The 27,813-nt window shown below is 43.4% G+C and overlaps 1 pseudogene; it reads left to right on the top strand.

Annotated features, from left to right (window-relative positions):
- Nucleotides 1-3,618: 3,618 nt before the first annotated feature.
- The window catches only part of LOC148519896 (uncharacterized), a 94,924-nt pseudogene continuing 70,729 nt past the window's right edge, over nucleotides 3,619-27,813 (top strand).

Genomic DNA, 27,813 nt, shown 5'->3' with positions numbered 1-27,813 from the left:
GGTGGAGACGGCGATCCGACTGTATCATCTCCCCATGATGGTACAGGTAGACCTGGCTCTGCAGCTTCTCCTGGGGAAGAAAAAAAATATGTCACCAACCGCCCCCTTGAGCAGAGGAAGGACCTCAAGGGGGTGTTCAAAATCTTGAAGGCCACATACGGGGACCAGTCCACTCCGACCAACCTCCGGAAATGGATTTTCACTCGGTTCCAGCACGAGGATGAGTCGATCTCTCAATTTGCCAATGCCCTCCAATGTTGCGCTGACATGATACAGGATCGGCAGGATGCCGACTGGCTGGCCAGAAACCCTGACTTCGTCTTATGGGACCTATTTGTGACAGGTCTGAAGAGTAGGCCCCTACGCCACCACTTACAGGACAAGATCGAAGGGGACCCCCACCTTCTGTTCCACAAGGTGCTGGAGAAGGCATTGGCCAAGGATCAGGGCTAGGAGTTAGGTTCCGGCTCTGTGTCTCTCCAACCGACACACCCAGGCACCCGCACCCACAAACCACCCCTCAACCCACTGGAGAGTTGCATCAAAGAGTTGACCAATGTGCTCCTGCTGGTCCAGCAGGAAATATCCCAGCTAAGGCAGAGAGTGGAGCAGGCAGAGGACCGGCGGGATGGGGCAGAGATCCGTGCCGAAGAAAAGCGGGCTGAGGCCCCACATCGGAAGCCCCTCGAGCAACACCCACCCAGGCACTGGGAGTCTACAGGAATGTGCTGACATGACACCAAGGATCCAGCCTGCTGGGAGTGTGATCGACACGGCCATTTTGCCCGTGAATGACCAGGACACTCACTGAAGACCTTTAAACTAACGTTCCTCATGATTGCGGGCCAAACCGTGAGGAGGAGAGATGAACGAGTGGACATTACCCACTCATCGAATCTCATTGGATCCCATTGGAGAGTGCCCTACAGTAATAGCCCAGCTGGCGGGAAAAAGCCGGTGCTGTCTTCTGGATACTGGCTCCCAAGTGTCAACCATGTCCCAGCGATGCTTCCAGGAGAACTACGCCCACCTGCAGTGGACCAACATGGGAGATTGGGTGACCCTTATGGCCGCAAACAACCTGCCAATTCCCATCCTGGGTGTGGTTTGGGTTGATGTGGAACTATACACCCAGTACTGGGAAAGAATGGCATCATGTTTGTCACGGGGGAAGACTTGAAGCACGGGCCTGTCATCTTGGAGATGAATATACTCCATTGCTTGGACCAAACCCTAGTCCTGGAGAAGGGCCACCGGTATTGGAGACACCTAGTGGTGCAGAAGCCTGTGCAGCAGGCTCTGCAAAGGGTGATGCTGCTGTGTGAGGGACCGTCTCCAGCCGCTAACACAGGCCCTGGGACGTATCGAGACTGGCCATAACCAACGGGTGAGTATTCCCACCAGGCAAGAGGTGATCGTGGACCTGCCTATGCGGGTGCAATGGCCCCTGGAGGGTAGGGAAGTCATAATAGAACCCTGCTGGTTTGGCCAGACTGATACCGAATTGATCATGTCTCAGGCATTGGCAATAGTTAGGCATGGGGTTTCCCCCTGGACCACCTTAGCACAGGTAGAGGCTGTGCCCGAGGGCAGCATCGAGTTAAGGCGGAATGTCCTCCTGGATCCTGACATGCAGAAACCATGGATGCTGGCCGTGAGGGTGGAAGAGCGGGAAGATCCCACTGAAGACTGGAACGGGCAAATAATACTCGAACTAATGGACATGCCCCTGGGAGAGTTCGGCCCAGCCGATGTCAAGATACTCGAATGGCTACTGTGGAGGAGACAACAAGCGTTCTCAATCAGCGAGGAGGACTTCGGTTACACCTGACCGTTGGAATACGAGATCAACAATGGGGACCAGCCACCCATCCGGTAGTGATACCGACCCATTCCACCAAAGTTGTACCAGGAGGTAAAGGTCATGATCCACCAGATGCTAGATAACCATGTCATCAAAGAGAGCAAAAGCCTGTGGGCAGCACTGATTTTCCTGATTAAGAAAAAAGGATGGGGCCTTGTGCTTCTAGACTATCGGAAGTTGAACAACTGTATTGTGTGGGATGCATACCCTCTACCCCGCATTGAAGAATCATTTTCAGCCCTGGGGAAGTCACGCTTCTTCTCCACCTTGAAGTTGGGCAGCGGCTATCGGCAAGTGCCAGTGGACTAAATGGACCAAGCAAAGACGGCCTTTATCACCCCCATGGGCATATACGAAGGCCCTTTGGACTCTCAAATGCACCAGCTACCTTCTAAAGGCTCAAGGAACGGTGTCTGGGGGACCTAATCTTCAACTCGATCTTGATTTATCTGGACGATATCATCGTATTTCACGCCGATGCTGGACGAGCATTTCCATAGGCTGGACCAGGTACTACAGAGGCTGGAGCAATATGGGCTCAAGCTGAAGCCAAGGAAATGCCACCTCCTCCAATCCAGCCTTGAGTACTTGGGACACGTAGTATCCCAAGATGGGGTGGATCCTACACCCGACAAGCTTACCGCAATTCAGTGATGGAAGACACCTACCACCATGATGGAGGTACGAGCCTTTCTTGGGCTAGTTGACTATTATCGACGGTTCATTCGGGGCTTTGCAAAAATAGCCAGACCCCGGCATGAGCTGCTAAGAGGTGTGGTGATGGATGCAAGGAAGAGGATGGTGGCGTGGGCCTGTGCCCAAGACGACTCATTCAACCAGCTGAAAGACACTGTCACCCAAGCTCGGTACTCTACCTATGCCGACTTTGACAAAACCTTTCTGGTCTACACTGATGTCAGTCACAAAGTACTGGGGGCAGTTCTCTCCCAAATCCAGGGGGGGCAGGAACAGGTGATTGCCTACGGGAGCCGGAGTCTGCGGGACTCTGAGAGAATCCCTGAAAACTACAGCTCCTTTAAACTCGTGCTGCTGGCTGTGGTGTGGGCCGTGATGGAGAAGTTTGCTGAGTACTTGACTGCAGCGGAGTTTGAGGTCATCACAGATAACAACCCCCTGGTGCACCTGGACACGGCCAAGTTTGGGGCCCTGGAGCAGCGTTGGGTTGCCCGTCTGGCAAATTTTTCCCCAAGATCAAGTATCGTCCAGGGAAGTACAACACCAATGCCGATGCCCTGTCCCTTTTTCCCATGGAGGCGCCCAAGAGCCCATCCGATGAAGACCATGAAGGCCTGCAAATCCCCAATATTGCCAAGGTTAGGCCACCCACCAGACCCCAGGAAGCCACAAGTTGCGACCTCCAGCTGCGGAGAACTGCCCCGAGTGGGCCGTGCAGCAGAATCAAGACCTGGACCTGGGAGCCCTCCATGGCTGGAAGGACCAAGGACATTGGCCCTTCACCTGCGAGAGAGGCCAACTCAGCAGGGTGGGCTAGAGGGTGCTTAACCAATGGGTTTGGTTGACAGTCCACGACAGGGTGTTGTGCTGACGCACCTATCTGGAACAAGAACTTTGCGAAGTCAAGCAGGTTGTACTCCCAGAAGGCCTGGCTTGAGGCTTGGTAGTGGAGGCCCATGACCCACCTTGCGGTGCCCAAGACCCTTTAGTGGATACGCCATCAGTATTTCTTCCCAGGGCTACAAGGGTTGGTAGAGGCCGTGTGTCGGGCATGCCCGATGTGCGGAGTCACCAAGACCACTGAACAGAGTGCGCCGGTGCAGACCATCAAGACAAGGCGAGCCTTGGAGCTGTTGATGGTGGACTACATGCTGATAGGGGAGTCAACAAGCGGGTATCAGTACGCCATGGTAATGACAGACCACTTCACCAAGTGGTGCCCACCCGTGACCAGACAGCGGAAGCAGCTGCCAAGGCCATCGTGGAGCACTTCATCCAAAGGTATGGCAGCCCTGAGCGCATGCACACAGATCAAGGAGCATGTTTCCTGGGCCGCATGATGGAATTACTCTGCCAGACCTACGGCATGCAAAAATCCAGGACCACACCCTACCATCCCCATGGAAATGGCGCCTGTGAACTGTTCAATCAGACCCTGTTACAGATGTTAGGAACCCTGGAGGCTGAAAAGAAATGCCAATGGCCAGAATTCGTATAAGAACTGGTGTGGATATACAACAACCGAGTACTCCGGACCATGGGAGCTTCCCCCTACTTCCTACTGTTCGGTAGACCAGGGGGAAGATGAGTGGACCCATAGTGGGTGGATCGAAGAGCAAAGGCGATGGCTGAGGATGGCAGGGAAGGTGGCCGATTGCAATATCGGGACCACCAAGCACCCCCAGCCTGGGGGGGCCGTGGGGGAGCCCGTCCCACTTGGAAAATGAGTACTGGTCGCGAGAAGCGAGTCGGCGATGAAAGCTACATCATGCAGCAACAAGTTTTTCCCAACTTAAGCAAAGGGGGCCTCACTGAGGGCTTTCCTGTTCCGCTGACCAGCGTCCTGGATTCCTTCCAGCGACGATCCATCTGTTTCAGAATTCTCGCATGCTTCTCTCGCACTGGGCCGCAGGCAGCGGTTTAAATACCTCGATATGCGGCCTTCTGGGATTGATGATGCGGTGGGCTCTCATTTTCCCGCTGTGTCGCCTGGTGATGACACGCCACACCACACCATGTGGGCGCGCGTGGCAATGGATTATGGAGCAACCCAGTGCTCCATAATCCTTCCTCACTGACTACCCCATCTGTGTCACCCCTGTCTGTCAGCCCCTCCCCTTTAGAATATAAGCCTTCTTGAGCAGGGCCCTTTTTCCTCATGTGCTTCTCCTTCCCTTACTAACAATATCACTTACTCCAAACTCCCCACAACTGCACCTAACTAATGGTCCTTCTCCTGCATTGTTTGGAACTGTTTTCTTGTGTGATCATCATATACTTTGTAAGGCACTGCAGAATCCTTTTGGTGCTATAGATATAATAATAATAATAATAATAATAATAATAATAATAATAATAATAGTACTAATTTAAACACATTCAAGCCATTTTCGCTGTGTTCAGGATGTTTTCCACTTGTACAAGTTCAAGTAATATTTAAAAAATTTGTGGGGGGTTTTTCATTGCAAACTATAAATGCAAACCTAGAATAGATAACTTCAAACCCAGGAGTACTTGTAAGCTCTCAAGTAAAACACCTTTGGTCTCTTGTGTTGGTTACTAGAGTGAACTTTGCATTGAATACTGAACAGCTCTTTGGAAAAAAATGCAATTATTCTATTGGCTCATTAAAACCGTTGTTACAATGCATATAATAAAGCAGAAATAAATACTGCACTCATGTCAAAATAGGCACAAATTGGTGAATCGAATAGACTTTTACTTGAATTATTAAAATCACATAGGCACAACTCCTAAATGAACAACTATTCATATCTGTATTTGTGGCCAAACCTAAAGTCAAAATATTGTGTAGTGCTCCAAAAGAGAAACTTGTCCCTCTAAGTCACAGTTGAGGTTGTGGCCAAACTTGTCAGTCGGAGTACTCATGCAGCACTCTGATTGTAAAGAATTTAATGTTGTTAAAGGTGAACTGCGGCGTCGCGCTTTTCCCCTATAATGAAAGTCTATTTGGTATATATATTAGCTGGTCATATATTAGCTGGTCAGCCTTGGATGCCTGGGGTGTTTTCAAGACAGGAGATAGGAGCTGGGCCAGTAGTACAACCATGGCCTAGGGAGAGGATGACACTGGTTTGTGTTTGTGTGGGACCTTACGCTGGGCACCCCCTCCCCTTAAGAGACTAATCTGGTGCCTCTTCCATCATTCTGCTCCTTCTCCCTCCTGCTGCCTCACAATGCTGGATGCAGTTGATGCTGCTGGATGGAGCGCCAGTGTCTTCACTGTATGGCACTTCTGGGTGAAATAACTAGGCTCTGGTGATGGTTATTTCAGCTGGTTGTAGTTGATGCCCAGATTTCTACGTGTAAGGCTAGGTTAGCACTGCAGCACACCCAAAACAAGACATCTGGTCCTCAGTACTCAATTGCACATTATGTTTGTGTTTACATTACACAAATCATAGATTTTTTTCCCATTTATCACTTTTTTTAAAGGCATACCCATGTTTGCCTCAGTTCAGCCATCTCGGGGATCTACCAAGATTGATCACAGCATCCATATAGGGATAAATGTTGCAGTAAGTGCCATATTGGTTTAGACTGTAAAAAAATATAAAATTTCATAGCAGATTATCTGAAATCTTGGAACTTGCTGTAAGTAGCAGACTATTACATTTGGCCCAATTGTCTTATACTACCATATTGAAACAATGTCCCACTTGCTAAGTTCCCTAGCATCTGATATCCCCAAATAAAACAACTTATAAATATATTATAATTAAAGACAATGAGTCATGAGTTTGGCAAAAATATAATTCATTGAATTGCGTGCAATGATTTTTTTTAACTAATTGAAGACGGCCTAAGCACAATCAAATAGTTTATACCAGGATCATGCTATTCAATATTCTTCAATCAGCCCTTGAGCAGTATGTTCCAGAAATAGGGCCCCTGACTCTTCTTATCCAAACCTGGATAAACCTGTTGGTAATATCTAAGCCTCCTATGTGGGTGTACTCTATATCATTTACTTCAAATACACCTCCACTTCCCATCACATGTACCTACTGGCCCTGTGCGCAATGCTTACCAACAAAACATCTAGCACATGAGTAGGAAAATACAAGGGGCAAAGTGGCCTCAGACCTCCAGCTCAGCCTATAATTAACTTTTCCCACTCACCAACCCTTAGTGGTACATTAATAAAGTGCATTTTTATAGAAGTGGAGGTGCCCATAGCAACCAATCAAATTCTACAAATTATTTATCTAGCACCTTCTAGAAGATAATCGCTGTAATCTGATTGGTTGCTATAGGCAACACCGCCACTTGTATAAATCCGCACATTAGTAAATATACCCCTTAGTATCCCATTGGCTCCTGTAAAAACACATAGCTCCCAGGCAAAAGCTTAACTCTTTCAGCTATAACTAGAATTGTTGTTGGTTCAGGGATCCAGCATCTTGGTTTTCTGACTCTCAAGCCTATGTGGCCTTCTCTTATACTTTTTTAAACTACAGTATACTGACAGGGATACCTAGAATACAAAGCTGTGGCATACATGTTGGACTGTGTGTTGATAGAGGAAGGACATTCAGTGAAGTGACACCCATCATACTTATAATCAAGGGGTGACAGTGTTTTGTGGAAAATATTTTGTAAAATGAACAACCTCATTAATCTTTCTTCACTGTGGCTAAAGTGATAACGGACCAAAATTGATTTCTCAAGCTATGGCATATGAAACTGATTTCTCAATCTACACTATACAAGATTGTAATATATTACTGCATGTTATTAAGGTAGCACAAGATAAGTTTAACTCTTTTAGGACTTCTAGTGCACCATCTGTAAATATAATGTGTGTGCGCCATATTATAAGTTACTAATTATCATAATCATAGTTGCCTGATAATATGAAATTGAGAGTTTTCAGTTATCCATAATTATGGTTGTTGGATTATATTAAGATTGAGAGATATAAAAATCTTTAGAAGCACAGTTTGGATTTTCCTCTAACAAAAACGTTAATTGATGTAAATTATACATATTGTTTGAAAATAACACTTATGTCTGTTTTCCATATTTTAATTGGATTCCTGAAAAAAATACTCACGGCTGAAGTACAGTTTAGTGTTATGGTATATGGTAATCTCTATGCTGCCAGATGACTAAACTAATGCAGTATCAGCATATTTACTCACAATATGCTATTGACTACCTTTGTGATACTTAAATACAACACAAGACTTTTACAGCAGTTGTCTAAAACATCACATTGTAGGCATAAAATATTCTACAAGCAGATGACGAAGTTTTAGTTGATAGATGGAGCATCCCTTCTCTTTTGTGTGCACTAATCGGTACTTACGGCATTGTTCTTTACTATGTTCAATTTAAAGACAAAGTCTGACAAAATGTAAGTATGCTGTATGGCTTACTAGGATTTTAGAAAAAGCATTTCCTACTATGTATAACTAACAGTGAATTTCTTTTGAAGCTTCAGTAATTTTTTTCCATCACAGACCTAATCTTTTCCATCAGAAAGACACACTATGCCATTCCAAGAGAACTGTGAAAAGCTTTTGTGAAAAAGAGAATTGCGAAGCTAAAATTATCTGTCTATCCATTTTTATTTTCCAGGTAGTCTTTTTTTTTCCCTATAATTCTTTATACAAACTCATCTGAAGCACAATGGTTTTGTATACAGTATGCTACTTTTACTCTAGTACATGTCACATTGTAGATACACCTCCTGTTGCTATTCCTTATGATGCATAAAAGGGAACACTATGCAGGCTTGCATATTTCGAACAAGCCAGTTGCTGGCAAACAACATAAATGCTTCTCTACCTTCACAATATGGTACCTAAAGAGGTTTATTCGGTAACAATTTTTTTTTCCATTTTTAGTAAAGAAACACCAGGAATCATCAAGTATAGGAAACATAGTAAAAACTTGTTTAATCTTTGACATGAACAACATGCATACATGTATGGCAAGGTTGTTTAAAAGATCTACTGAATAGCATCTCAGTTCAGCTCCTGTGCCAGTAAATTTAAAAGTCATTGCTGTCAACTGTTATCGCTGTTGCCACCCCTGTTCCTCCTAGATGTATCAAACCTTAGAGCCATAAAGAGGAGACATTACCTAAAGCAACCAATCAGCTTCTAGCTATCATTTATCTAACACAGTCTATAAAATGGCAGTTAGACGCTAGTTTGATTGCTATGGGTAACGTCTCCCTCTATCTCTCTATAAGGTTTAATATATCACTCCCTAAATGATTTCTGAGGGTTTTTGGTGACAGCAGCTGCCTTTAAACATGGTGAGCATTACACCAGATAGCATATCTTGTGTTAATTTTTTGTGTGTAATCAGGTTACCCTTTTACCTGAATTAAGTTATTGTATTTGAGGTCACAAACAGTTACTACAATCTTCCTGTAGTGGTGTCTCAACTTGTAACCTTTGTTCACCTTGGGTCTTACAGAAAGAGCAGGGGTACAGTTCAAACTCAAGGACAGAATAAACTGTCCTTATCCTATCAGTGCCTCCATCCATTCTCTACACTACTAAAAATATCAATAAGGGGTCAGCTCGGGTAAACTCCTAGATCCCACTGGATAACTTTATCTGGACACCTACCCCTAAATTCGGGATCAGACGAATGGATATGATATATTTAGTCAAACGTGGATCTCATCCTATATAAAGAAAATGTGGGTAAACTGCAAACTGTAAATTATTCCAACACAAATAAAAAAGACAGTAAATAATACAAAGAGTTTATTTCTTTTTGCCTCCTGTAAACAACGTGAAGGATAACATCATAATGAATAATGCAAGTGTTCACAATTTATCCTACAATCTCACAGTGTAATTCCACATCTCTCAATTAATGGGTGGGTAACAAGTCAATAGACATGGAAGTATCAAAATATGTTGATTTACTATCCAATTTCCTATTTAAACTTCCTAGTATACCCTTGGGCAGTTCTAACTTCTACAATAGAAGATCCTTCTCCCCACTTGTAGTTTCTAAATTCTCATAACTTGGAAGGATATATATGGGTCCCACCAACACATTACAACAATAACACGCAATTACATTTACACCTAAATCCCTCACTTCATGCAAAATACCCAAAAATTACAATTATATAAGTATATACAGATCAAATTATAACCTAAAGCAGCTTATAACCCTGCACCTTGTGTTCTTAACAAACTACAGTAAATAGCACTATAACTGTGAATATCAGTGGTGCACATTTTGTTGTCAGTCCGGGCTGTGTGGACTTGGATTTATCCATAGGAGGGGAACAATTATCAAGTGAGTGCAAAAGTTTTCTGGTGGCTGATGAAGATATAAGCTGTAGACTGAGATGCAGATATCAAAGTCTGATATTTTATTTAGTTACTCTGCAGCAGGATAATTATTCACCTTGATAGGCAAGGAGAGCTCCTGAATCACTCCCCACTTCCACCCTGGTCTCACTTTCAGCAATCCCACAACTGTTTGAAACTACTTTGCAGGTTTGCTGACACCGTCAAAATAGGAACTGGTCTCCTCTGTTGTATCACCTTCTGTGGGTCTGCGCTTCTCCAGCTGCCACTCGCCTGAGTTGTCAGACTCAGCAAAGGAATTAGTTGATGCTCCTCCCCCCTGGCCTTGGCACCAGCTTATGGGTTTGGTTGAGAGTCCTTCTTGTCTGGATAAGAGTTGGCAAGTCTTTTGGCTCCCTCCCACAGACCAAAACATCACACTTGTGGGCTTGGCGATCAGGTCCAGCCTTCGGGGACCAGCACCATTCGCAGGGAGCAGCAGACCTTCATGATAGTAGGTACACAGCTGCTCTTTTTCAGTCCACCCTCACACTCAGACCATTACAGTGGTCAGCTCCATTTACCAGCTCTCCTTTACGCACTTATTGCTCTCCTGTTCACCACTTGGAGTCATACTATTGCAGGTATTTAGTCCATTCAGGAAACTTCTCAGGCAATTGTGTGTACATAGCCACCTTCTATACATAAATATACAGTATATGGCATAGCTTAAGCCCATAAGTATAATAAACAGTCAGTATATACTATATATATTATATGCATACAGATTATAAGCATACCCATCTATACTATACATATTATCACTAAATTACTCTCTAAAATATAGTATTTCATAACCCCCTATGTCAATGAGGTGTTACATGTGTATGTGCAGGTCTGCATGATCCTGAACCTTATGGAGTATGGAGGAGAGAAAGGACATTCTAGCATATGCCAAGCATACTAAGTGTGTGTTTACATATATGTGAAAACATGCAGATTGGCAACCAGATGGATATATACTGTACATCTGAGAAGTCCTTATTATTTGTTGGTGGCCAGGGGCAGATGCAATGGCAATGATGATGATCATCATGGCTGCCATCTTTAGCAACCTCAAATGAATGAAAACCTTATTCAACGGCGCTAAAATTGTGAAATATAGAATGACATTCATAATTTTAGCGCCATTTAAAGAGGTTTAATTTGCAGTTGTTTTGTTTTATCTGAAGTGTCTGGTGACACTTATTTAGGATTCTTCTCTATCTGACAGCTATATATGCGCACTGGTGATTCCCACTATCATTTTAGATATCATTAACAACCGAATGGACCATTGAGACCTATAGGTGAGATTTCATTGCTCAGGCTCATATTATGCTTTTTGTGTGCATGTTTTAGCAATGCTGTATTATAGAGGCTTTTATGCATTATTGAATCCTAATTGCGAGTGCAGTAACAAAACAAATATTTAAGAACATGGGTGTAAGTATATATGATTATGTCTCGCGTAAAGTGGACATTTATGCTACCAATGCAGAGAGATATCAAGATGTGTATGGTACAACATAAGGCTGGAAATACTGTATGCCCTTTTTTCATGCATATTTTGTTGTTAACATATTTTAAGCCAATTTTGGGACCAACTCTTCCTTAGCCCCTTTGTCTGCTCTTAATTTTAATATTAGCTGTGTTAAAGTTGCATTACAATGCAGCTAATCAAACTGAATGTATGACAAACAGACGTGGTTTAAGCTATGTACACATTGTCTGATTCATTGATCGGGCTGACAAACAGCAAGATATTTTAGCAAACTGAAAGCCAAAATATCAGTGCTACACGTTATGCAATTATTTAATAGAAGTTACAGATTATAGACCACATCGCACTGACTTTGCATATGTTTGCACCCACAAGGAGGATGTAGTCATGTAGAAAATATGGGCAGATTATTAAGAATGCACACACTGGTCGATATCAGGAGAAATAAGCTTCCTACACACTATACAATTATTGTGCGGATTTGTGAATAATGGGGTGATCAGCCTGATTTATTTTATAGTGTGTATGAACGATCGTTTCAGCGTTTCACCAAGAAAACATCCACAAACGCATTCCTTTGATTTCTGGTCTGTCGGTAAAGCAGTGGCGTAAGTTCATCGCAGTCGCCCGGAAGCAAGTTAGAGTCGTACCCCTCCCCCCCGAGAAAAGGGAAAATAAATAAAGTGCATATATATCTATCAATATATATACGCATACATGCGAATAGCGGCAATACAAAATTATTATTATCAGGACTAGGACCTAGTACAGGTTAGTCTCCCATATCCAAATATTCCAAAATACAGATTTTTTGGGGGCATGACTCAGATAAAGAAACCTTTGATTTTTTTATGGTTCAATGTACACAAACTTTGTCTAAGGCCCAAATTATTAAAAATATTGTATAAAATTACCGTCAGACTGTGTGTATAAGTTGTTTTTGAAACATAAATTAATTTCATGTATGTACACAAACTTTGAGCCACAAAATTATTGAAAATATTGTATAAAATAACCTGCAGGCTGTGTGTATAAGGTGTATATAACGCAGAAATGCATTCTGTGTGTATATTTGGGTCCTATTCCCAATATATTTCATTAATACGGAATATTCCATTATCCAAAATACCCCTGGTCTCAAGCATTTTGGATATGGGAGACTCAACCTGTAATTAATAAACATGCCACTTTGGAGCCCCAGATCAATCTATATATAAATACATTAAGTTTATAGATTCCTCACACAGCTCTCCTCTTTCACTCAGATTCCCCCCCTACACACTCACACACAGCTGCCTCAGATCTTTTCATACAGCTTTCCACCCCCTCACTCAGCTCCCCCACTCACACACGCACAGCACTCCACCCTCACACTTCAACCATCTCACACAGACCCCACACACACTCTCCCCAGCTCATAGGGCTTGCACTTACTATGTTTTTCAGCCAAAGTAGCCACTGCTCAGCATCTCCCGACTCCCATCCGCTCCCCAGTGACAGCTGCTGGCCAGACAGGAGGTCTGATACTGATTGGGGCTCAACTCATTAGCTCCTCTGTTCCAGCACAGGCACAGCAGGACACAGAACGGGTGACAATGGAGGAGTTGACCCCTTCCGGGCTGTCACCCAGTGGCAACTGACTCCATTGTCTCCGGGAGTTTCGCTACTGCATTCAATCTTTACCTCAAATGCCTGATATAGAGCATTTTCAATAGTCTGCCTATATTTCCTATGTTTTCCTGTCACTATGTCATCCTCCTTGTGGGTGGACATATGCAAAATCACTGTGGTGTGGTGCAAAATCCATAGTTTCTATGGACAAATTTGCATAATGTGTAGCACAGATATTGGGGCAGGCAATATGCTAAAAAATTGCCCCGTTTCTTGTCACTATCAAAAAAATCTGACAGTGTGTAGCAAGCTTTGGGCTGAGATTTTCTGTCTTGACTAACCGATTGGATAATTGAAGGAATGTTTTTTTGTGGACATTTTTAACAGTTTTATTGGTCAAAGGCCAAAATGATCGTTCACAAACACTATGCAATAAATCAGGCCAATCACTTTATTATTGGCAAATCGGCCCAAATAAATATAGGACCTCATTCAGAGTTGGTCGTTGCGGCCGCACGGTCGTACGCCACCGATGTTCGCTATACTGCGCATGCGTAAAGTTCACAATGCGCGTGCGCAAACTAGCCGCTACGATCAGAAATTTCTCTCTCCTTGAACACAGCAGGTCGGTTGTTTGAGTGACAGATTGAGGCGTTTGTGGGTGGTAACAGGGGAAGGTGCTTGAAAACGGGGGAGTGGAGATCCGAACGCAGGCGTGCCTAATTATGCGAACAGCGTTTTATGGGAGTGCATACGGTTTTATGGGAGTGCATAATTAACAAAGTAGCATCATTGCACGTGTGACATGGGAGGTTTTTACACTGACATGATCGTAGAGCTTAAGAGAGGGTATGGTCAACCTTATTCTCACAGACCAGTTCCGATGGTTCCCGATGGTCTCGATTAATCCTTATATGCCCGGAAATGACATGCAATGCGTACGAGAAGGGGGCGTATTTTTTGAATTCCGGCCGCTTCCTCCCCTTGGCTGGCCAGCTACCGATCCGAACTTAGGGACGCAACTTGCGAGGGAATCATTTGCATATCCGGACCCTTTTCCCGTACGACCGTGCGGCCTCTTCGACCGACTCTGAATGAGGTCCTTAGTGTGTACCTTACTTTAGTTATAAACAGATAACCTTTTTCATTAAGGTATAACTATATTCAGTGGAATATTTTCTGCTCAAGTCGTCAATTACTACTTAGTAGCACAAAAACATGTTTCTAAGCTGCTGCTTTCATAATCTTTTTTTTGGTCAGTTTAAATGTGCTCAAAGTCTGGTTTGAAATAAAGGTTTTAGTCCCATGTGCACATGGTTATATCTGTTACTGTATACCAATTTTTGTTGTCTTTAAGTTTTCATAGTTGGAAATTACTGTACTATAATTTTTTTGTATGCACCAATGAAGTGTTAAACTTTTTTGTTTTAAATTAATGTGAAACTTTTACCCAACTGACACTGTAATATATGTTCATAAAGTTTACAGAAAACAATTCTGCATTCAAGATGCCTGAGGCTGACATACACCTAGTACTTTCAAATGCAAAATCAGTGGAGCTGAATTCTGCTGTATGTTTTCCCACATCCAGGAGCAGTAATGGGATTAGTAGCCCAGCAAGCAACACTTATGCAGAGCCCAACTCTTTTAGATACACAAGATCAATAGTAATTGCATGCATTGTGAGCATCAGTAAAGGCATTTCTCATGATGTTTTTGCCCTTTGAACCTGTAGAATCACAAGAATTGCAATGTGAACCTGAATGCCCTTAGCACCTGATGTTCACAGATGTGCAGATACCATAAACCTAATTCCTCCTTCCACCAAACCAAGAGAATCAAAACACCCTAATGAAACCTACTGGGAATTAAAGCCTATGTTCTCCAGATTTAGTTTCAAAGCCGTAATCGCGTTCATAAAAACAGGGTGAAGTTTGTGGAATAATTCCTAACCTTCCAGAAATGCTATCTTTTTCATTGCTTTCATGCTTGCTTTTAACTGCTATCAGTACCTCAAAGCATTTCACATTTCTTTTTGCTAAAATGCTAATCTTTGGTGTCTTTTTGACTTTTACATGTACATGGTTAGATCATATCCAGTAGATAATAACTTAGAATGGTATGTCCATAGGCACTTATTGCATTAGACACCAACATATTTACTATACTTAAAGCAAGTTCTATTAAACAGAGTAAAAAAAAAAACCTCAAATCAACTAGCAGCAATCTAAGACATCATTATTTATTTGGTAACTGCATTTAAATATTGTGATAAAATCGTTAAGATTTAATATAGTGTAATCATGTTTATATTAATTATGACATTTTAGAAACAATTTTGCTTCCAATTAATAGGAACTAAAGCTGGGTACACAAAGAAACGATTTGCCGACCCAGAGACGCGGCAATATGATGCATGCTACACATTCTGTCGCAGAATGGCGCAATATATGGTTACATGGCTAATGTAACCTAACTAAGTTGTACATCGCATTGATCCAAATGATGTACAGAACATCAGATGGAACAATGCGACCACACAATTCATCAAACGATGAATCACACGCTACAAGATGGTCATACACAGGGCTGTGTTAAGGGGGGCAACAGTGGCGGTCATCCCGGGGCCCCCACTCACAGAGGGGCCCACACCACTAGAGCACTCTGACGGAGTAATTTCCCCTGCTATCGTGGCTGAAGTGGGGGCGGAGCCAATACAGCAAGCCCTGCCCCATATGACCCGTGAATCGCGGCAGAGCCTAATGAAGGGAACAGCAGCTGCATAAAATGTAAGTGTATGTGTACTTTTTTATTGTTTGTGTATATGTGTATGTATGTGTTTATGTGTATGTATGTATGTGTTTATGTGTATGTATGTGTATATACGTTGTAATATGATCGGTGTAGGGGTCCCTCTCCTGGGGTAGACGGACACATCCTTACACACAGCAGCCAGGAAACAGCAGTAGTCACGGGTTTTCGTGCAAGCTGGATGGCACCAGTTTTTATTGTGTGACACCAATAATCAAACAAACAAAACATGAAAATAAACCCTATCCCATCTGGGCTCTAACTAGACAGGTAACTCACTCTCTACATGTGGCAGGGCCTACTGCCTTACCACAAACATAGTATATACCAATGTCACAGTGTCTCAGAACAAAACCTCAATGTCTGTTCTCCCCAGGGTGTGTGAGACACTGCATCAAAACTCTACACAGCTCTTGTGAACCACTTCCAGGTGTAATCATTAATTAGCCTGGTCTCAGGCTGAAAAGCCCAACACCAGAAGCGGCCCTGTGGATGGAGCCCTCCCTTCTCTCTCACACCCACACCCCCAGGTCCCATTATCCGGCTTTTACCAAAAGCTGACACTCAAATCTGCTTGGTAAAAGAGACTTTTCCTGGGGGTTTAAAATACATATGACAGGAATCTGGGACACACATGCATGCCATCCCCAACTTCTCCAGTGCCTCTATCTCAATGTGTATGTATGTGTTTATGTGTATATATTTGTTTATGTGTATATATGTGTATGTATGTGTTTACTGTAAGTGTATATATGTGTATAACTATATATGTGTATATATGTGGATGGTTGTGTTTGTGTATGTATGTGTTTATGTGTATATATGTGTGTGTTTATGTGTATGTATGTGTTTATGTGTACATATGTTGTGTATATATGTGTTTTTGTGTATATGTGTATGTATGTTTTTATGTGTATATATTTTTATGTGTTATTGTATATACAGTATGTGTATACTGTATGTGTCAGGTCAGTGTGTATATACAGTATGTGTTAATGTGTATATATGTGTTAGTGTGAATGTATGTGTTTATGTATGTGTGTATACTGTATATGTGTGTATTAGTGTGTATGTTATATATAATATATACGTTTGCTACATATATTATATATATATATGTGTGGGTGCGTGTTTAACAGATACGTGTACATATAAATCTATATATGATTCATTACCCCTGAGGAAGTCCATGAGATAAGATATAGCTCTACCCAGGCGAAACGCGTTGGATCTATCGGCTGATCTAATCTTCTTCAGATAAGCTATTATTTTCTCTAAATTATTGTACAAGCAATTTTATACATATTTGTGTTGTTACTATTGTAAAAACCATCTTGCACTATGTATGTTTTTTTTTTCTTGTATGTATTTTTTGGAGTTCTATAAAATCCATGAAAATAAACCATACTGTGGATGACTTCATGTGGACCTATTTAAAACTTTGAGATAAGTCCAATTATTTTATCCATATAGTACGGGTTCATTAATAAGTTGCATTTAATTCACGTTGGTGGCATTTGCACTTGATTGCACTAGGGAGCACCTTCGTCATTTATTGTATATATATATATATATATATATATATATACATATATATAATGTGGAAAACCTCAGAAAATCCTGCCCAGTGGACCCTGTTCCCAGATGGGGGCTGAGCTGCTGCTAATCTGTGTTCTGAATGCAACAGCACAGTCAGCATTGCCGCATAGAGCGCAGAGCGGGTCCCGAGTCACCTCATTAGCATCATGTGACATATCTTTTCCATGACACTGATCACTGATGTCGGGCTTCAGGAGCCGCTCTGTGCTCTATGCAGCAGCACTGACTGTGGTGCTGCATTCACAACACAGAGCCAGAAGTTAAGTAATCAGGAGGGGTAGGGGTAGGCTTTGTGTGGAGGGGGAGGAAGGGGGTAGGCTCCATGTGACTTGGTGGGGGTCCCCACAACTTAGTTGCCCCAGGGCTCCCACAAGCCTTAATCCGGCCCTGGTTGTGCAGAGTGGTTGCAGGTACCTTAATTGCACAACAAATCATGTAGTGTGTATCTAGCTTTAAGTGCAAATTTTCATCTTTTGTAATGCATATTATGTACATTCAGTACACAAAATGGTGGAGGAATAGGCCCCTGGTGGATAACTGCCATAAGCAGATGGCCCACTTCCATGCCCAGAAGGAGATATCAAGCAGCCTGGGCCACCAGCTAAGCATCCAGTCACTTCACTGTAGCTGGAACAACCTGTTACAAGGGAGCCAGGCCTCCTGTGGGAGATAAGAGGCTGCATACAAAAAATCTGAATGTAAGTGTATATGTGTATACAGGCTTTTTAATTCTGTATTAGAATTTCACTGTACTGTATCGTTAATTACTGTAAGATTTTTGTATTGCAATTAAAATACAGTGGAAAATTAATTTTTGTGGTCACTTACAGTATATACTGTTACGCTTCTCTTACAGTATTTTTCCATATGTTATGTTATTCTTTGTTACAGTGCTGTATTTCTTTGTATTAGTATTGAAGTTTGTTGTTAGGAATAGAGCTAAGGGCCTGATTCAGAGCCACTCGTAAGCGGCAGCTCGTTCGCTCCGAGCGATGTTTGCCCAACTGCGCATGAGTACGGATCGTTATACGCATGTGTGAACCAGTCAGTGCGGCCGAAATTCATGTGCTCGCAAAATAGCGATTGCCTGTTAATTTGAGTGACAGATTGAGGCGTATGTGGGTGGTAACAGAGGATGGTGCTTGTAAACGGGGAGTGGAGATCCGATCGCAGGCGTGCTTAAAGGTCAAAATGGGCATTTTATGGGTGTGCATATTTAAAACAGCAGCATCATTGACCACGTCACTGGGTTTTTTTTAAGCCAGAACTGCTCGCAAAATTGTGGTAGCAAAAACCAACCACAAGAATAGCGAGCAGCTCATACCCTGTTCGATGTACTCGATTAATCTAATATATAGCGGACATGACGTAGGATGCGAGCGGACAGGGGGCGTAGCTTCCCAAAAAACGACCGCAAGTTTTGTACGCTCGTTCAGACCTAGAGGCGAGAACAGACCGCAAACAGCGAACGGTTCATTTGAATAGCCACCCCTATTTTCTGGACGAGCGAGCGCAAATAGCGTCCGGCTCTGAATCAGGCCCTAAGTCTCGGAATACACTAGGGTGTTTTCTCTTTTGGTTGGAATTGATATTGAGGCCCACTTACAGTGTGCATTTTTACACATGACACAAGCGTCAACTAGAGAGGCAGAAAAAAAATCACATCAGATGACGCAACTTGTCCCTTTCAGGACCCTTCTTGCAACTAAGAGGTCACTTGGGGACACTCTCCATAGGAATGGAAAGCACCGTACTCATTGGTTAGTGTGGAAGCTGCCTCAAAACTGACCAATCAGTGTGGCCACATTCATTCCTATGAAGACCGTCCACAAGGAGTTTGCAGTCACTCAAAAATTATCGCACATCATTTAAGAAATTATTGCACATGGCTTTATAATTTGTTGCAGGCACAATTTATCCCTATGGAGTAACCGCAAGTTCTTTGTCATTTAGAAATTGTCGCACATCACTCCAGAAATTGTCGCACATGCAGTGCATTTAGCCGCTGTATACTGTATAAATAAATGATCAATAATAATACAAAAAATTCTTGTGGATTAGGCGCCAATATCAAGCTGAATTGTGAAATAAGAGATACCAATTTCAGTATAAGTTGCGGATGAGCCCAATATCAATAAGTGGGCGTCAGCTCCCTGTCAACAATAGGTAGTTTTGAAAGGGGGAAAAAATTAAAGGGGGAAATTGACTGCGAGTGACAGTTCCGCTTGGTCAGTGTAAAATTGCAATACTGTGCAAATAATTGCATGTAATGTGCTAATTAGTTAAAGTGCATAAATGTGCTGAATAAAATCTCGTGTAAATGAACACGAGATTTTATTCAGCACATTTATGCACTTTTACTAATTAGCACTTTACATGCAATTATTTGCACAGTATTACAATTTTACACTGACCAAGTGGAACTGTCGCTCGCAGTCAACCCTGAATATGTAAAACAAGAAATATGTAAATGAAGACCTGTTGATCAGAAAAACATGATTTAATCATCAACATACATTACAATATAAACATAGGCCACTTAATGGACTGGTGGACATGCGGATGTTCCAATGCCGCATGCTAAGATGCAGCTTGGATCAGTAATGCATGCAGGAGGCATAACGTCTCCTGCTGCATTACCATATTAGTGCTATCGCAGCTGCTACCATGCTAACAGTTGCAATAGCAACTCTGTCCTCTGCTGCTTCAGGTCCACTGAACACGGACATGATATACCACACTCCAAGTTTTATGTATGCAAAGGGCAGCAAAGAACAGAACTACTGTACAGGACTTGCAAGTGCATTCACAAGTTGCAGAGCAAGATGCACACATGTAAAAGATTTACTGGAACAATCTCACTGGCTTATCCAAGTACAACTTGGTGACTTCCCCTCCAAATACTAGTATAGCCAGGATATGAGAGACTCTCAGAACACTGGCAATGTGTTGTTCCCCCAGACTTTCTTCAGAAGTGTAACTTCAACCGCTACCTGACTCTGGCCATCTTGCTATGAGAAGGTCATTACAGAATATTTCTACTGGTGTCTCTCCAAACACAACCCACTGTCCTTTGCATGCTTACACTCACTCCACCTCTATACTAAAGTCATACAACCTCAGTGCAAGCCTTACCCAAAATGCAATCTTTTCCCCTAGTAACTGCTGCATGAATGCAATAAGCTTCACCCAGAAGATTGCCATTAGGTCAGTTTAATATATTATGTGATACCCTGCAACAGTGGGGTATCACATATTTACAATGTAAACTAATGATACATTTATTTTATGGGTACAATACTACATACATAAACCTTGATTATGTCAGCAATAATCCTTACAATAATTTGTCATTTGTAGACCTTTTATATCCTATCCTATTTACATGAAAACACACAGTACAAAGCCATCTACAGTATTTCACTCTCAGTTCTAGATGCAAACTACCACCAATCAGGATTACATTTGCGTTCTGATCTATGAGGTAATTTCACTTAAACAGTAAGGTGTGTGCTTGTATAGTATTTGAAATATCAGATCAATTTGTAAGATAGCCCATATATTATATTGTGTTTTTTCAAGTATATTTTGTTTATTACCACATCATTCAGATTTTTGTCTCTTTTAATAATGTTGGGTTTCAATGCCAAATAAACTCCTCATGGCCGATGGTATCCTCTGTCACCCCCTACATACACACACACCAGCTACCACAACTTACATATCACAATAACTTATCTAAAAATAATCAGACCAGACAAGTACTGGCGGGGCAAAAAGGTCAACATTTATTTAAATATAATTAAATCATGTTATTAAATCATGTATGATGGTTAAGAAAGAATGGGCAATTGCTACACTAAAACTTCACCTGCCTGGATATTTAACAAAAATTTGGACAACAATGTGGTCCTTCTGCCAGTTCATCAGCCCAAATTGGGGGCCTTCTGTCAGCAAAATTAGAAGGGGGCCTTCGGCCAGCTCATCAGACCAAGAAAATATCACATTTTGTAGCTACAGTATCCATACTCCCTTCTAATGACATCCATGAGAGGCCTATATGGACAGATGATGCTGCTGACCCCAGTAGAGTACAAATCAGCTTAAACAGAGTGCCACTTAGATCTATAGAGCACGATGGCCATATTACTGGCAGACAATCTTTAAAGCCACATTATTCCCCAGTAGAGAACCAAACCTCAAATAAATGACCAAACACCCTCCTCTAAGCACTAAGCAACCCTACCTAAAGCTACCAGGAAATGAGTTAAGGCCTATAACTAAGTGAAATGCTAGCAAATGTACACTAAAACAACTTTTAACTATCTAGATGGTAACTTGGCCCGAGGTAAAAACTAAAAAACTTGTCATAGCACCAGGCCCATCATTGCTGGTCAGGGAAAAAGAGCAAAATCCCTTGAGGCCCCCACCTGAAAAGTGAAGAGGCAATAGACCCAAGTTATACCATGCAGCAAATAAGAGTGTGTAAAACTAGATTACATTTTAAATATAAAAAAAACAAATGAAATACAAAAAACAATCTGACAAAGTAAATTAATAATAACATCCTGCTACTGCCTGAGACATGTTCAAGCTAATTAAGATAGCATGCCATATCCGAGGCATCTATATTAACAAACGTGCACAAGCAACTTCAAGGCATATCCAACAAATGAGTTTCTAATGAAAACTATACACTTAGATTGACTCACATAGGAAAGTGGCAATCATCATCAGCAAAGAATATTAACAAAGACAAAAAATGTGTTAGAGCAAGGAAGGGTAAAGGGCTATAAGACCCAATCAGCTCCCAAGTGGGTGAGAAACTGATGAAGCCTTGTCACAAGCAGAAGAAGATACACAATGAGAAGGAACCAAAAAGAGGCCATCAGGAAAAAAAACAAGAGACTATGATGATAAAAGGAACAGAATGGCCAAAGGAATAAGAAGACTAAAACGATAGCCTCAAGAGCAACCCAAAACCTGACAACAAAAAAACAAACCACAAACAAAAACAGTCAACATAAAAAAAATCTGTAGCTAATTGCCGTAAGGTATGGGACACAAAATACCATCCCATGCTGAGCAATGCACTCTGAAGACAAAACCTGCCTCTCTAAAGCACAGGATGGAAGCCCGATAAACTAAGCCCTCCACTTAGGCAAGATCACTTGCCAAATATAAGAGGGCAAATAAAAAGTATAGTGGTCAGTCACATCAGCTTAATGATATTGCACAGGTGCTTGTAAAGGGTGGGGTTTACACTGAACCATAGAAAAAAGGGGATATTCCCTCCAGCACATTGCAGCAATATCAGCAAGAATACTTGAATCTTACATGATAATATAAATTCAGAGGTATTAGTTGCATACATTTGCAAATATATGATTAAGCACTGAGCCAGCATCAAGGCTCCTCTATAACGGCATCCCTAACATTCAGGGGTTCACATCTAAGGCACTGGGCACCCCAAAAGAGTCCAGTCAAGGACCTTCTCCAGGGCATCACACAAAAATGCAAAAAAGGTGATAGTGAAGTGTAAAGTTAGATATGTAAAGATAATCAATAAGTGTTAATATAATAAGAAAGAGTTAAAATTACATAAAAAATAAACAAACAAAAAGGTGATGAAAAAGTATCTATGTGAATTAAGTGATAATGCAATGAAAAAGGCCCAGCCAGCGCAACTCCGGGGCCCCAAACCCAAACACTCACCCCAAAATAATTATTAGGACACACAAGCAACTTCTGCTGCTTAAAATAATAGGCATGATGCCTATATTCTGTGAGCAACTGCAAGTGTATCTGCATGCAAAATGCTACAGTGTCATAACCACTGACATTGTAATGTAGTATTTCACATGCAGATACAACTGCAGTTGGGTAGTAATATTCGTACAATAGTATTTATTCTGGGAGAAGGTATTCAGATGGGACTGATGCAGGCAGGGGCGGATTGGCCATTACCTTCAGCGGGAAAATTCCCGGTGGGCTGATTGGTCTGTGGGTCCACTTGTCACCTGTGACACCCCACTCCCTTATTTGCATCACCGGCCACGGCCAGCTCCTGTAACGACTTGTTATTTGTACAGGCACCCAGCTGCCTGTCAGTTTTCTATGGCTGTGCCTTAGCCTCTCTCGCAAGAAGAGAAGCCAGCGGCATCCTATTTAAGCCCCGCCTAGCATGCCATCGGCATCACATGCCACAGAGGAGTCAAGAAGACGGGAAGTGGCGCGTTCTGCGGGTGACAGTGGCATGACCACGAAGGAGGTAAGTTGCGGCGGGGTAGGGGGCTGCCCAGGCAGTCTGTTAGCCCGATCATCTCCTCTTTACTCTTCCCTCCCCAGGCTGTGAAGTGTGAAATTTAATTTCACAGCCTGGGGAGGGGGCAGAGCGGAGAGGAGACAATATGCCTAGCTGCAGCAGTGCAGTGTAGGGCAATGGGACTTCTTGGAGATGGAGTCTGCCAGTCTAGAGAGACTTGGATGTCTGGGGTGGGGGCCCTGCTAAGAAGAGATCATCTGTCTGTCTAAGAGAGGGGAAGCCAGGAGGGGAGATGATCTGTCTGACGGGGAGGGGAGAACTGCAGGGGAGATCTGCTGAACAACAGTAGTGGGAGATTGTCTTTCTGTGGGGGAGATGGGGTCTTCTATACTAGGAGGGAGATGATCTGTTTTGTGCCAAGGGGAGATGGTCTTTCTGTGGGGGAGGGGTTATGCTATACTGAGATGAGATAATCTGTCTGTGGGGTGGGCTCATTTTGTTCTAAGGGGAGATTATATTTCTGTGGGGGGTCTGCTATACTAGTGGGGAAATGATCTGTCTGTGGGGAGGGGGCTCTGCTACTCTAGGGGTGGGGGAGATGATGATCTGTCTGTGGGGAGTGGGGCTCTGCTATACTAGAGGTGGGGGAGATGATGACCTGTCTGTGGTGAGGGGGCCCTGCTATACTTGGGTTGAGGGAGATGATGATCTGTCTGGGGGAGGGGGGTCTGCTATACTTGGGGCAGGGGAGATGATGATCTGTCTGTGGGAAGGGAGGCTCTGCTATACAAGGGGTGGGGGAGATGATGATCTGTCTGTGGGGACAGGGGTCTGCTATATTTAGTGGCAGGGGAGATGATCTGTCTGGAGGAGGGGGGGGTCTGCTATACTTGGGGAAGGGGAGATGATGAACTGTCCGTGGGAATGAGGCTCTGCTATACTAGGGGTGGGGGAGATGATGATCTGTCTGTGGGGACAGGGGTCTGCTATATTTAGGGGTGGGGGAGATGATCTGTCTGGGGGAGGGGGGTCTGCTATACTTGGGGCAGGGGAGATGATGATCTGTCTTTGGGGAGTAGAGCTCTGCTATGCTAGGGGTGGGGGAGATAGTGATCTGTCTGTGGGGAAAGGGGTCTGCTATATTATGGGTGGGGGAGATGATGATCTGTCTGGGGGAGGAAGGGCTGCTATACTAAGGGTGGGGGAGATGATAATCTGTCTGTGGGGGAGGGGGAGTGTGCCATACTAGGGATGGGAGAGATGATCTGTCTGGGGGAGAGGGGGTCTGCTATACTAGGGGGGAGATGATGATCTTTGGGGAGGGGGGTATTCTGTGCTAAGGCGAGATGATCTGTGTGTGAGACAGAATCGCTATCCTGTGTTAGGGCAGGGAGACACCACTGAGGAGACGCATGATGATGTCACTGGGGAGGCGCAGGATGATTGCTCCTGGGAGATGCAGGAGGATGGCACTGTGGGGAGACACAGGCGCATGGTGCCAGCGAGAATTGGGGGTGGCACTGGAGAGGCACAGAGGAATAGCGCTGAAGAGAGAGGGGATAGGCTGGAGACACACCAAGGCAATTGTGCTGGAGACACACATCTTCAGATAACAATTCTAATGAAATCATATTCTAATGCAAATAGAACCAAATGAGCAAATATATTTTATTAATATTAAATTGTTCAATATAGGAAACTCCCATTTTGTCCTTCCCCAAAACATCTGTTACTGTGTATTATCTTGTTAAACCTCTGTTGCAGGATGATGACATTAGCTTTACTGCTACACAAACAGGCGGCTTTGGGACCATGTGATCTCATCAGGAATAGTGATTACCGACTCAAGAAACTGCCTGTCCAAGAAGGATCAATTTCTTCAGAGGTTCCCGCTGCAGAGAATTCATATAGGTGAGAAAATACTCATTCACATGCTTTCTGTGCTTATTCACTGGAGAGAGGGATTGGGGGCATGGTTATCATCTCCTGGAGTTGTGGACATGCCCCCAGCATGAAAAAATGGGGGGAGTGGCTTGTGAGCATGGCATTTCTCATTAGGCCACACCCCTTGTAATTAGGCCCCACCCAGTTTTTTTTCGAGGGCCACTTTAAATTCCCAATCCGCCCCTGGATGCAGGAGACACACTTATCAGTTGAGATACACAGGGTAAATATTTTGAGTACTGAATATGTATGTGTATATATATATATATATATATATATATATATATACCTGTATATATATGCAAATCATCCAGAATGGTAGAAGTGGCAGAAATAAGTAAAGCCCTTAATTGATAAATAAATAAACAAAGGATTGTAGTAAAAGTTTCCCTCTACAGGCACAAATGTACATGAGTTTATAATAAAAGTATACACAGGAACAGGTATCCAGAGGTTTTGGCAAGGCAGATCACAGAAGATCATGAGTACACAAGTCTAGCACGGGAGACATTAATGACTCAGCAATGAGAGCTGGGACCATGCAAATTTAAATAGGCCGTCATCAGTTGCAAACCATAATGGTGATTAGTAGTAACCAACTGACCCCTAGCCACAGAAATACCTGGGAGAGCATCACCTCTGTAATTTTCCTGATAGGCAGCTCACATAACTAGAGTCCTTGTAACCCTGATGGCAGGGAATGATTATTGTTATTGTCAGGTAACATGACAGAACAGATGCCCTGATTCAGAGCCGGAGGCTCTGACCAGAGCGCTCGCTCTGAATCAGGGACATCCTAGTTAAATTTGGAGCGGCCTTTTGGACGCTTGCATAGCTGTTCGTTACCACCCACAGCTTATGCGAGCATCCATGATGATGGTCACGATGGTCAAGACCATCGCGACCATCGGGCTTGCGACGAGACCCTGCGGTAGGGTCTCGCTACCGCAAGCCCTGGAGTGATTTTGGCTCTATCAGAGCCAAAATCACTCCCACTGACATCACTAGTGATGTCAATGGGGCCGGACCCAGACTGTAGGCGTTCCCATGGGAACGCCTCTGTCTGGCAGCCACGCCCTCGGCATGCCCACCAAAGGGGGCGTGCTGTCACTCACCATCGACAGCACGCCCCCTTTGGTGCGAGACCCGGAACAACAGCTTGGCTGTCGCTATCCGGGTCTCGGTCATGCACATGACGGAGTTCCCTCCATCATGCGCATGCGCATTTGGGTACCATTGACCCGCTTGTGAGCGTCCTGCGCTCGCGAGCGGGTCTGAATGAGACCCAGAGTGCTAACAGGGATGTGGTGCTCCACATCTAAGGCAAAAATGTTAGATTACTCATTGTTATAAGCAAAACACTTACAGTACCTAGGTGACAGACAAGGAGACAAGGCCAAACGACAACCCTGGTAAGGTTCTGAGGATGTCCAAAGAGGCTGTGTGACATCCTGCAAAACCAAAACCTCAACACCATTGGAACTGAAGGGCATGATAGCGTTGCTATGCTGTTTCTTGAGAATCTCATCATACTTTCTCCAGAAAGTGCCTCCTGTTAAAAGGTACAGACTGTTTATCAAATGCAGATACCATATCATGTTCATGTACTGTGCCTGATGAGTTTTGACCTAAGCAGTGGAAAAACTATACATGCCATTGAGTCAGTTGGTATAGGACTTGTAGTTGTCCTCACCCAGGGGATCTGGTCAAAATACTAATAGTCAGGATGCCAGTGCTTTGAATGCCAGTGCTTTGAATGCCGGCAACTTGAATCTGATACCTTTCAGAATCCCTCTCTCGGCAGGGGGGAGGGTTAGGGGTAGGGAGAGGTCGAGGCTTAGGATACTGACTGACAAGTGTTAGGATTCCAGTGTCAGGATTCTAGCCATCAGGATCCTGAGCACTGGCATCCTGTACCCAACCCTCAGCTAGACTTCTGAAGAAATTCTCAGCAGAGAACGAAATGCGTTAAGGGTGTCCCAGCAAGCTAACCTGCATTCCTGCCTTGCTGAAGCACTTGTGGAGCCATAGTAGAGCTTGTTTCCACTCCAGCCAGCAGAGCCTATTGTCTTCTGCTGTGACCACAGACAGCGGTATGCTCCGGAGTTGAAATACTCCGTGCGAGTGCCTCCGTAGAGCTACAGCCTTCAACCACGGCTCAGGATTCCTCACTTTACAGCCGCAGCTAGAT

The sequence above is a fragment of the Taudactylus pleione genome, unplaced genomic scaffold, assembly GCF_031769625.1.
Source record: "Taudactylus pleione unplaced genomic scaffold, aTauple2 ptg000179l, whole genome shotgun sequence".
Lineage (NCBI taxonomy): Eukaryota > Metazoa > Chordata > Amphibia > Anura > Myobatrachidae > Taudactylus > Taudactylus pleione.
This window is presented reverse-complemented; position numbering and strand designations above follow the sequence as displayed.